This window comes from Colobus angolensis, unplaced genomic scaffold (assembly GCF_000951035.1).
Source record: "Colobus angolensis palliatus isolate OR3802 unplaced genomic scaffold, Cang.pa_1.0 Scaffold535, whole genome shotgun sequence".
In the NCBI taxonomy this organism is placed as follows: Eukaryota; Metazoa; Chordata; class Mammalia; order Primates; family Cercopithecidae; genus Colobus; species Colobus angolensis.
Window position 1 is genome coordinate 1,566,212 of NW_012118877.1, and position 13,132 is coordinate 1,579,343.

At 38.4% G+C, this 13,132-nt stretch overlaps 1 protein-coding gene and 1 pseudogene across 2 annotated transcripts in view; both read left to right on the forward strand.

Moving 5' to 3' along the window:
• The window catches only part of LOC105525466, a 51,377-nt pseudogene extending 38,539 nt beyond the window's left edge, over positions 1-12,838 (forward strand).
• Positions 12,264-13,132, forward strand: part of RSPO2 (R-spondin 2) — a 183,877-nt gene continuing 183,008 nt past the window's right edge. The window contains exon 1 of one of the 2 annotated variants that reach the window (XM_011961100.1): positions 12,264-12,752. The gene's annotated coding sequence lies outside the window, so the exon portion shown is untranslated. Of the gene's footprint in view, positions 13,026-13,132 lie in introns of both variants that reach the window. The other variant, XM_011961101.1, reaches the window with a different exon arrangement.

Genomic DNA, 13,132 nt, shown 5'->3' on the forward strand with positions numbered 1-13,132 from the left:
CCTTCCCTTCCTCCTTCCTTCCTTCCTTCCTTCCTTCCTTCCTTCCTTCCTTCCTCCCCCTTCCCTCCTTCCCTCCCTCCTTCCTCTCTCCCTTCTTTACCCAGGCCAGAATGCATGTGAGCTATGATATGATCAGAGCTCACTGCAACCACCAACTCCTGGGCTCAAGTGATCCTCCCATTTCAGCCTCCCAAGTACGTAGAACTACAGACACACATCATCATGCCTGGCTATTTTTAAACATTTACTTTATTTTATTTTATTTTATTTTTTTGGTGGAGACAGGGTCTCACTATATTGCCAAGGCTGGTCTCAATTTCTTGGCCATAAGTGATCCTCCTTCCTTGGCCTCCAAGAGTGGTGGGATTACAAGAATGAGCCACTGAACCCAATTGAAAAAGCTCTTTCTTACAGTAGAATGACAACTAAGAATTGTGGGAAAAATAATACAGTTAGAAAGTTACCAATCAACAACCATCAGAGTAATAATTGATCAGACAAAAATTACTAATAGATACCAAAATTAGTGGGTGAAAGTTTAATGAGAACGAAAATATTTACGTAGTCCCAAATTGTTTTCCATATATTAATTATTAATGTCAAAAGGAAAAATAGTGACTTTACCATGTAAAATTCTGACAGACAACATCTTAACCAAGTAGTGGGTAACGGAACAGATCAACATCCTCTTCTTCTTGACATGATGGGATAGACCAACATCATGTTCCTCTTGATGTTATGTCCTACGGCAGATACCACATCAATTCCATAGCATTTCTCCTAAAAAAAAAAAGCATAACCTCAATCTAGTTATGAGGAAACATCAGAAGCCAAACTAAAGGACACTGGACAAAATGAACTGTAGTTTTGAAAAACATCAAGGACATGAATGACAAAGTAAGCCTGAGGAACAGTTCTAGGCTAAAGGGGACAAACAAGCATGACAACTAGATATAGTATATAATTCTTGACTCAATCCTGGTTTGGAGAACAAGTTTGTAACTTATTGGACATATTGGACAGCTCAGAATGTTTGAATATAGACTTTGGATTAGATAATAATATTACATCAATATTAAGTTTTCTAATTTTCATAATATTGAGGTTATATAAGTAGGTGTTACTGTTTCAGGAAGTATACACTGAAGTATTTAGGAGTAACAGACCATGTTTAAAGTTTACTCATCAATAGTTTATATTTTTAAAATGCATAGCTATAAAGTAAATGATAAAAGAAATGAAGTAAATTTTAAGTAACTGGTGATACTTGGTAAAGGCTATTTGGGACTTTTAAATATTGCATCAGAATAAAAACTACTAAAATAAAATAAAAACCTTGAAAGTCAAAGACAATCTCTTGTTTATTTATTTACTTTTTATATTTTAACTCTTCTCAGTTGGGATATAAGTTTCATAAGGAGAAAATTATTGTCTTCCTTTCTCACTGCTGTATCCTTAGCACCCTAACAATGTCAATATAAAGGACATCATTAAATATTTGTTGAATGAATAAAGGCAAAACACATGAAGAAAAACAACAATAGAACAGATTTGCATGCTTCTACTTTTGCTCTTTCTAGAAACTCCATTAAATCTTCAGCAAAATACCTTTTTTTCAAAAGGGGAAGGGTCCACAAGGAAAAGAAGAATAAAAGAGAAGACAATCACTATCCACCCCTAACCCTCCCTGTTCCTCCAGGAGTTACCCTTTTGGAAGAATCCTGGCAAACTTTTCTCTGGGAAATCTGACCAACCAGTGAAAACAATTAAATAAATTATATTTGGATTTCCCTAATAAATGTCTCAGTCAGTTTATGTATGGTCCATTTTTACCATCTGGTAAAGCTCACGTTGAAAAGCATCACCCAAGTGTGATGAGTTATTCATCAGCCTTTTATCTCACTTTTAAATATAAGCAAATATCTAAGCATTACCACATATCAAGAAAATCCTCAAATCCTTAAAGATGAAAGGTAAAGACACAAACACAGAGAAAAGCAGTTTGGAAGAAACAGACTAATATACAGTAAAGAAATTTGTATAAAGTAAAGGAGACCTCTTGCATTTTAACAAAATGAGAAAAGCAATGAAAAATGCATTAGAAGAGTTGGAGGATAAAACTGAGAGAATATTCCAAACAGCAGAGAGAAAGAGATGAAAAATAGGAGAGAAAATGAAGAAAAATTAGACGACCACTCTATACAGTCCGATAGTTGAACAACAGATGTTAAAAAAAAATAGAGTAAGAAAATGAAGGGGAGAAAAATCATCCACAAAACAATTCAAGAATATTTCAAGACTGGAAGGACATAAATTTGCAGATGCAAAAGGTCATCAAACTTCCAGCAAAGTCAGTGAAAAAAGATCCACACCTAAGCACTTTTAGTGAAATTTCAAGCTTCTAAACTTCTGGGACAAGGAACATAAAAAAGCATCAGTAATCAGAATGGTTTTCACCTTCTGCCAAGCAATATTGGAAGGTAAAAAGCCATGAAGAAATGCCTTCAAAATACTAAAGGAGAATGATTTCAATCTAGAATTTTATACAGTCAAACAATCAGTTGGGAGGGTAGAATAGGGGTATATTTTGGATGTGTAAAATTTCAAAATATTTATCCCTATGCAAAATTTTTAGGAAACTCTTGGAGAATATTCTTCACCACAGTGAAGGATTAGGAAAAAGGAAGATATGAGACACAAGAAACAAAGTCCACCAGAGGTGAGAAAGAAAAGGAATCCTTAGGAAGATAGTGAGGGGACATCCTAGAATGAAAACTATATATCAGGCACAAAGGTGAACTAGTCTAGCTGAAGCTTGCCAGAGCTTTCAAAAGGTATGTTAAGAAGATGAAATTGATGGCCTACATGGTATGAATGAGTGTATTAAGAGGTAATTAAAACGACCTGAAGAAAGTTTGGGTTGAATTTCTGGTAAGAAAACTCTGCAAAGGAGAAAACAAGGTGATGATAATTCCAGAGAAAACACAAAGTTGCCAGAAAAGTAACTGTAGTCACGGTTTCCTACATGACTCAGCTCTGAATAACATATTTAGTCATAATAATAGAACCACTTAATATTGATCTAACCATATTTGAAGAATGGGAGGAGGGTGGATAGGGAAGAAGCAGGAGAAAAACAAGTTTTCATTTTTTGTAGTGGAAAATCAATATATAATATATAATATTTGTGTCCATCATGATTCAATCAGGGGAACAGAGTCACTGGGTGCTATAAATAATGGATTTACAATAGGAATGAGATCTTACAGCTGAGGAAGTAAAGTTCTGGAAAGGGAACGGGAGGATCAGAGGAGCCACTAATGTGTCTGAGAAGCTAAGCATGCCCAGCCACCATAGTGTGATGGTGACAGAGAAATTTGTGGAGAGGTCTTTCAAAATAAATTGACTCTATAACTAGATGGTGATGGGCCTGGGCTCTCTGAGGGTCCCCAGGGCCATTAGTCAGGAGGAAGAGCTGGACATCGTGCAGAGGAGAATGAGTTTCAAGCTGCTACTGGCTGTAGACCTCATGATCTTACTGTGAAAAGACTTTCTGAAAGGCTTAACAACTGTTTTATTTTTGCATCTCTACCCCACCAAACTTCAAATAATTCTTCTTTTATCCAACTGTAACGCAAAATCGTTATACAGCAGGAGCCTTGGGAAATACAGTTCCCAACTGACCCCAGGGGACACGCTGCAAATCACAACAGTCCATCCCTTGACAATCTGGCACCCAACCCCTGCCTCTTTTAACCACATTTAATTCTCAAATTTGTGCTTCCACGTAACATGGCACACTTATCCACACAAAAACATACTTTCTTCCCAAACGGAAATATACAAAGTCTCACATGCCCATTTATTCATCCTGGGGTAATATTCATTCTTTTATCTGAGTTACACTCGCTATTTCATATTCTGTAGTTTAAATACTGAGATATAAGGTTAACTACAGTTAAAACATCTTATTTTAGATAATAGAGGAATATGAGATGAAAATATTGATATTCGATATTCATTTTAAATCAAGGAGGAAATACTTATAACTACTATAGTCTGTGTTTTGCAACTAGTCATATGATTGTAGCTGGTATTTATTTATTTTGAGACAGAGTCACCCAGGCTGGAGTGCAGTGGTGTGATCTTCACTCACTGCAACCTCCGCCTCCCAGGTTCAAGTGATTCTCTAGCCTCAGACTTCCAAGTAGCTGGGACAATAGGCATGCACCACCACACCTGGCTAATTTTTGAATTTTTAGTACAGACTGAATTTCACTATGTTAGCCACGCTGGTCTCGAACTCCTGGACTCAGGTCATCCACCCGCCTCAGCCTCCAAAAGTGCTGGGATTACAGGCATGAGCCACCACACCCGGCCTGTAGCTGGTATTTATAACTTATTTTTTCTCTAGGACTGAAATAGATGAGAAGCTTACTAATGTCTTTCTTGATTTGGATAATAGAAGTACTTCCTTTCTGGCTAACAGAGTTATCACTCGAGTCACTACAACAGAGAGCCACAGCTTAACCAGTTCCAGACTTGAGCCAGTTCATAGCCCCTGAGCTCGTTGAATGAAGAGATCAAGTCTCTGGAACCAGCATCCTCACTGTAAATCTTTTTCCTGGTCTTCCACAATAGGACCTCAGTCCATTTACTCAGATGACTGTTTCTGGGAAGGGGAACTAACTGGACTTTTGAGGATGACTGGAGATTAACTCTAAACTGACATTAGTTTCTTGATGCCCAAAATGTCATTGTGATTCACTACGCTAGAGAGGCCTATGAAGACTGGATGATTTCTGGAGTATTGGCTTGAACCTATGCCCTAGTGGGCTTAGTTGATCCCCAAACCTACCCCATGTTTATTTCTTCACTTCTGGAATGAATAGTTAGAATAGACATGTTTTGCAACTAGAAGAATTCCTACATTTGTTCTCTGACCTGTGTATATATTTTTTCTTTTATCTGCAATACAATTTTTCCATACTGCCCCAAGGTTGAACGGGCTTCTAGAGATGCACATGATACTGCAAAGTAGCAAAGTAAAATACATTGCAAATAGCTGAGGAAAATGTGGGAAAGGGAAAATAAGGCTAGAAACATAAAATGGAGCAAGAAGTAAAACTAGTACATAAAATGTGTGACATACACTTTTGTACATTTGCTGAGGGTGGCTGACAAATTTGCTCTTGAGCAGTAACACAATTCATTACAACTATAAGTTAAAGACAAATGGAATGATTAGGGGAGGCATATCTATTTTGGATACTAGTGCAGAAAAAAGTTCAGAGGAGGATATTTCCTGCCTTTAGGAATTACCTGTTCTATTGTTTACTTCTATTAGCATAGCAAGCTGAGTGTTCACGAATACAGTAAATCCAGACCTTCTATTCATTTAGTGAAAACTCAGCCTAATTCTTAAGAAAACTGAGAATCTCTTGTTAATTGTGTGGAGTAACAGTTCCTTCTAGCAACCACACTCACATCATAAATAATGGAAATGACACATATTACTTTAGTTCAAAAGAGCTCAGGGCACAGAAGATTCAATAAGGAAAATGATTTAAAAACTTTGGGTCAAATCTTGAGTTTTCTCTTTTGAGCTGGTCTGCGTTGGCTTTCCTTTGAAGTCAACAAAGCTGCCTCCTGGACTTCTTCCATGGGGATGAAGCACAAAATGAGAAATAGGCTTCATCACATCAGTCCACAGATGAGTTTTCAAGTGGCAGAAGACAGTATTAACATTTGGAGGAGTCAAATATTTACACATTTTTTAAATGTTAAATAAGTGATTATGATGTGGCTTTTTAAAACAACAAATTAGCCTAAATTAGGACTGGTCAGTGACCTTGTTGAAGACCTTTCATATTAATATAATTACTTCATACAAAATATATTAAATGAACATAGGCTATCACATGAAACTAGCAAAACAGACATTCTGCTTACATTTAACAGGAAAAAACTATCAATAGTAACACAATGGCAAAAATGCCATAATTTGTTCCAAAGCAATTAAAGGATAAATTCTAGACTGGAAGAGTGCATACAACAAATATCAACAATGAATAAAAAGATTGTGAGAAATTTGAAATCTGAGAATGAACATCAGATAACATAAAAGATAAGAGAACTCTAAATCAATTAGCTAATGAAAACAAGAATCAGTGCCAAAGTCAACCAAATCTATGAGCATAAATGCTTATGAAAGATTCAGAAAACTTTAAATCTATTCTACTGTAGCCCACAGTGTACAGTCATAAAATCACTAGTATCCTATGGTTGTTAACATTGACAAAATATATTAGAAAAATCCTAAATGAAAATCTAAAACGAATGGCAGAAGGAAGAGCATTTTCTTTCTTTTTTAAAAAATTATACTTTAAGTTCTGAGATACATATGCAGAATGTGCAGGTTTGTTACATAGGTATACATGTGCCATGGTGGTTTGCTGCACCCATCAACCCATCACCTACATTAGGTATTTCTCCTAGTGCTATCCCTCCCCTAACCCCCAACCCCCCAACAGGCCCTGGTGTGTGATGTTCCCCTCCTTGTGTCCATGTGTTCTCATTGTTCAATTCCCACTTATGAGTGAGAACATGCAGTGTTTCGTTTTCTGTTCCTGTGTTAGTTTGCTGAGAATGATGGTTTCCAGCTTCAACCATGTCTCTGCAAAGGACATGAACTCATCCTTTTTTATGGCTGCACAGTATTACATGGTGTATATGTGCCACATTTCTTTATCCAGTCTATCACTGATGGACATTTGGGTTGGTTACAAGTCTTTGCTATTGTGAACAGTGCCACGGTAAACATATGTGTGTATGTGTCTTTATACTGGAATGATTTACAATTCTTTGGGTATATACCCAGTAATGAGACTGGTGAGTCAAATAGTACTTCTGGTTCTAGACCCTTGAGGGATCGACACACTGTCTTCCACAATGGTGGAACTAATTTACACTCCCACTAACAAGGTAAAGGCATTCCTATTTCTCCACATCCTCTCTAGCATCTGTTGTTTCCTGACTTTTTAACGAACACCATTCTAACTGGCATGAGATGGTATCTCACTGTGGTTTTGATTTGCATTTCTCTAATGATCAGTGATAATGAGCTTTTTTCATATGTTTGTTGGCTGCATAAACGTCTTCTCTTGAGAAGGGTCTGCTCATATCCTTTGCCCACTTTTTGATGGGGTTGTTTTTTTCTTGTAAATTTGTTTCAGTTCTTTGTAGATTCTGGATATTAGCCCTTAGTTAGATGGATAGATTGCAAAATTTTTCTCTCATTCTGTAGGTTACCTGTTCACTCTGATGATAGTTTCTTTTGTTGTGCAGAGGCTCTTTAGTTTAATTAGATGCCATTTGTCAATTTTGGCTTTTGTTGCCATTGCTTTTGGAGTTTTAGTCATGAATTCTTTGCTCACGTTTATGTTCTGAATGGTATTGCCTAGGTTTTCTTCTAGGGTTTTTATGCTTTTAGGTCTTATGTTTAAGTCTTTAATTCATCTTCAGTTAATTTTTATATAAGGTGTAAGGAAGGGGTCCAGTTACAGTTTTCTACCTACGGCTACCTACTTTTTCCCAAACAATTTATTAAATAGGGAATCCTTTCCCCATTGCTTTTGTCAGGTTTGTCAAAGATCAGATGGTTGTAGATGTGTGGCATTATTTCTGAGGACTCTGTTCTGTTCCATTGGTCTCTATATATGTTTTGATACCAGTACCATGCTGTTTTGGTTACTGTAGCCTTGTAGTATAGTTTGAAGTCAGGTAGCATGATGCCTCCAGCTTTGTTCTTTTTGCTTAGGATTGTCTTGGCCATATGGGCTCTTTTTTGGTTCCATATGAAATTTAAAGTAGTTTTTACTAATTCTGTGAAGGAAGTCAGTGGTAGTTTGATGGGGATAGCATTGAATCTATAAATTACTTTGGGCAGTATGGCCATTATCATGATATTGGTTCTTCCTATACATGAGCATGGAATGTTTTTTCCATTTCTTTGTGTCCTCTCTGATTTCCTTGAGCAGTGATTTGTAGTTCTCCTTGAAGAGGTCCTTCACATCCCTTGTAAATTGTATTCCTAGGTAATCTATTCTCTTTGTAGCAATTGTGAGTGAGAGTTCTGTCATGATTTGGCTCTCTGTTTGCCTGCCATTGTTGTATAGGAACGCTTGTGATTTTTGCACATTTATTTTGTATCCTGAGATTTTGCTGAAGTTGCTTATCAGCTTAAGGAGATTTTGGGCTGAGACAATGGGGTTTTCTAAATATAGGATCATGTCATCTGCAAACAGAGACAATTTGACTTCCTCTCTTCCTATTTGGATACCTTTATTTCTTTCTCTTGCCTGACTGCCCTGGCCAGAACTTCCAATACTATGTGGAATAGGAGTGGTGAGAGAGGGCATCCTTGTCTTGTGCTGGTTTTCAAAGGTAATGCTTCCAGCTTTTGCCCATTCAGTATGATATTGGTTGTGGGTTTGTCATAAATAGTGAGGAAGAGCTTTCTCAAGTATAACACAGGAAGCTATAAAAGATAAGACTGGCAAACTGTACTATGTAAAAGTATTTAAATTTTTTTTACATATTAATATACATCAAAAACAAAGTCAAAAGATAAATGAGAAACTTGGAAAAATATTTGCAACTCAAGTCACAAAAGATAATATATATCAATATATGCAAATTCTACAAACAAAAACAAATGACCAAGAACACAATAGAAAAATAGGCAAATTATATCTTCAGAGAGTTCATGGAAAAGAAAATACAAATGGGTGGAGCATACTAAAGACACACAAAATTTCATTTAAAAGAAAACAAATACAAATTAACACTTTACTGAGATACCACTTTTTGCCTACAAGTGTCAAAAGTCAAAAAGTGTTGGCCCGCATCTAGAGATAGGCATTTTCACATGGTGTAATATGAAAGAACCTTTGTGAAAGGCAATTTGCAGAACACACACACATATATCCAACTGTTTGATTCAACTTTTCTACTTTTAAGAATTTATAATGGAAAGGTAAAATGACACATGAAAAAGTTAATTGAAGCATTGCTTAAGATATAAAAAGCATGAAAACAATCTAAATGTCTATTGGTAGGGAGGCTGGCTAAATACAGTCATACAATGAAATAATATGTGACTGTATAAAAAGAACAGGACAGTTCTCTATGAACTGATGCCATGGTGGCTCATGCCTATAATCCCAGCACTTTGGGAGGCCGAGGCAGGCAACTTGAGCCCACTGCACTCCAGCCTGGTGACAGAGCAAGACTCCATTTCAAAAAAAAAAAAAAAAAAAAAATCAAAGTATAGATTAGTGAATACAGTATTCTACTAGTTGCATAAAAGACAGGAAGAATATATTATAAAACAGAGAAGCATGTATTATATATATGTACATGCACATATATGTATGCCTATATATGTGCATGTACATATATATAATACATTCTTCCTTCTCTCCTTGCTTGATAAGCAAAAAGATTATCAAGTTACTCGTTTGATAAGCACAAAACATCTCCTGAAGTATACCAAAAACCTTGAAAGTTTGTACAAGAATAACTGATTGACTCTAAGGAAAACTGGATGCCTGAGAGAAGGAGGTAGGAGAGACTTTGCCCTGTTATGCTCTTTTGTAAGGATTGAATTCTGAGCTGTATGAACAATTACAAGTCAAAAAATAAAATACAGAAGTTATTTCCTATCTATAACATCATCCCCCACTTCTGCCCTCAGTTATTTTTCCCTATCACCAATGAGTGGTATAGAGTCAACCTCCTCAGTATACTTCTCTATAAACAGAACCCAGGCACAAGTCTATTTACAAAGCCGGGTTAATGAAACCACTATATAAACTCAGTTTGAAGAAAAAGTCCATTGAGTCTCCAAGATGGAGAAACTGTGAGCTGTGAGCCTCAACAACACCACATTCAGAGTTTAGAAATGAAAGGAAGCAGAGATATGGGATTAAAGTTAATGATAGTCTAGGATCCGTTAGGGTTGTATTTTTTAGTAACAAGAACATTCCTGGGATTTTGAAGTCAGGAAAAATATTCAGTGAATGTAAAAAAAAAAAAAAATCTGCATTATCACCAAATTAGCCCCAAAGTGATTAAGTGTGAGACTCCAAGTACCCCAAGAACTAAATCTGACAGAGTTTTAAGGTTCACTGGTGTCTTTTAAGAGGTAAAGATAGACCAGGAGGGAGCAAAAGAAGGAATTAAGAATTTTCCTTTCTTTCAGAGCCTATTCTTTTCTTACTAAACAAATTAACCAATTTTCTACAGAAGTGGTGCTATCAAAATTCTTCCTCATGAACTGAATCTCGGGGTTCACTAAACTGAAAAGCATCTCTGGCTAAAAATGCATCAACTGTACAACACAAAGGATTAAAATTAAAATTATGGAAAGTTGTCTTTGAAGGGATAAGGGTGAAAGTGGTCTGTAAATTTAACTAAGGACAGCAGTGGCTAACCCTATTCTTTCTACACAAAAAACCATCACTGATGAGTTTGCCTTCACACTGGTTAGATACCACAGCAAACTTCCTAGTAAAAATAGAAAATTGATTGTAAACCAGAACATGTAGAAGTGAAAGAGACCTTGGGCAGATTTCCTAAAAATACTGGCCAAGGAAACTGAGACCAAGAAAATTGCCCAAAGTGACCCAGGTGATTAATGGTAGCATTAGATCTGCTTGGTCTTGTGTTTACTTTTGCCTTTAAATATTTTAAAGGACACTGATTACCATTGATCTGGAACGGATCTCAAAGCTTTGCAAGGAGGCAGGGGGGCTTACTTAGGGAAGACTTCCTTTCTCCCATAGATTTAACTCCTTTATAAGTACAATTCATTTGTTATGTGCATATATGACTATATTTGGAAAGAAGTAGTATTTATGGTGCTGAAGAGATATTCAACATCATATCAAGATGATCACGAAATATCAAGTTATGCCAAACACTGGGGCCACTCCCTACACTGAAATGTTTCCAAATGCTTCCCAATTCTGTGATAAAAATCAAGGACTCAAAAGTCAAGAAACAGATCCACTGTTTCTGAAATGTGTTTTGTCAACTCTCTTTGTGCCCTGTGGGCCAGTCTCCGGGCTGGATTTTCTTATCTATGAAATGGGACCAATGACCTCAACTCAGATTTACTTGGGTGTTCTCAGGCATGCATCAAAGGCACACTGCTGAAATTCTTAGCACATAAATACCACTATGTAATAGTGAGTCTGTAAAATAGTTATGAATAGGCAATAATAGAATAGTTAATAAATATGAGTACTGCAATATTCTTTTTATATGATTGTCTTTTAAGTCATCAAATTTCTGAACATCTTCTGAAACTGAAGGAATAAAAAAGGGAATTTAAATAGTATAAAATGCTATCAGAATAATATGGTAACTGGGCATATCTATAGACACTCATACTGCCAAGGGTTAGTGGCATAAATTCTTATCTTTTGCTTAAGGAATACATACATTTTTTTCCTACGATAGTGAATGCAGGACAGATTTCACTAGAATGAAATTGGATGGCATCAAGTTTATTTAATGTAACACTTTGTTAAACAGAATATTTCCCCCAAACCCAGAGCACCTAAAAGTTTAATTCAGGAGACTTTGGAAATGGGAGGAGGAGAGAGGAGGATTAAGAATGAAAAATACTTTAGTGGGAAGTGAACTTTTAAAAATTATTTTTAAAGAATCAAGGCCCCAACTTCTTGAGTACTTCAGGCAATGGATCACAGGTTTTTGTTAGTTTTATTGGAGGAGAAACAAAGTAAATAACAGTTCTGAGGATGAGCGAAAGCTATTGGGAATACCCATCTCACTCCTCAAAGTGGGGGCGCATTTTATGAATAATTTCAGCCGGCTACCATACCTTCCTGCAAAACACAGACAAGATGTAAATTAAAAAGTGGCAGAGGTGTGGCATATTGCAAAAGTTTAAAGGGAGTCATCAGTCCTTCATTCAGATCCCCCTGCAGAAAGGTTGGCGCTGCCATTGGAACTGACCTTAGAGCTCTGGAGAGGACTCCTTGGGGGTAAACAGCCGGGTTCTGGGACCCAGCAAGGTCAGGGGGCGTCTCCATCCCAGCTACTCTTTATCCTTCGCATTTTGGAAAGCCCGAAGAGGATTCGCCCGGAGTTAGGCGAGCTGTTGGCTGTCAGCGTTCTTTAGGACCTCAGGGAAACCGGGCGTTTCTGGCTTTAGGACCCAGGAACTCCAAGGCAGCCTAGACTTAGATGCCTTGGACCACAGCACCACCTACTTATAGAAGCATCCCGAGTCTCAGCCAGTCTGCATCTCCATCGGAAAGTGCGCTCGCCACATCCCTTCGGATCACTTCGTCCTCCCGGGAGCGTTCTACCTTCTACAGCTCGGAAAGAACAAAATCTCAGCTGTGAAGTGAGCGTGGAGAAAGCGCAGGAAGCGACACAATTGGTTAGGGACGTAGAGAGTGAGAGCCGGCGCACCCCTAGCCCGGGGACCGCGCTGGCGGGCGGGGACGGAGCATCCCAGTGGCTGCACACGCCGCTCCGCGCTTCTGCCCGGCGCCGCCAACACCGTGGTGGCCGCTGGAATCCCAGAGCTGCCAGGCGCTCCCGGCCGGTCTCGGCAAACTTTTCCCCAGCCCACGTGCTAACCAAGCGGCTCGCTTCCCGAGCCTGGGATGGAGCACCGCGCCTAGGGAGGCCGCGCCGCCCGAGACGTGCGCACGGTAGGCAACCCACACCAAGGCAGCCGCAGCCGCGACGCTTGGGTACCCTGCCGTGGTCTCCAAATGGCCTAAGAGCGTTCTTTTAGCCCTGCACTCTCACTGTCTTTGGAGCTCTTTCCTTTCCTCGGAGCGCCCGCACAACGCCCTATGCCCCCGGGTTGGAGTTTAGGGCTCAGCAGAGGTTGCTAATTCACTAATTGTAATCACCTTCCTCTCCAACTCGTCCGCAGCTGCCCGCTCTGGATTAAGCCGCTCCGCGGCTCGTGCTAGGCAGTGGGTTCGCTTCCTCCTTCCCTCTCTTCTTTAAATTGGGACGCGCGAAGGCGCAGCTGCCTCTCCGGGGCTCTCTCCATCTCCCACACACCCTGTTTTCGCTTCCC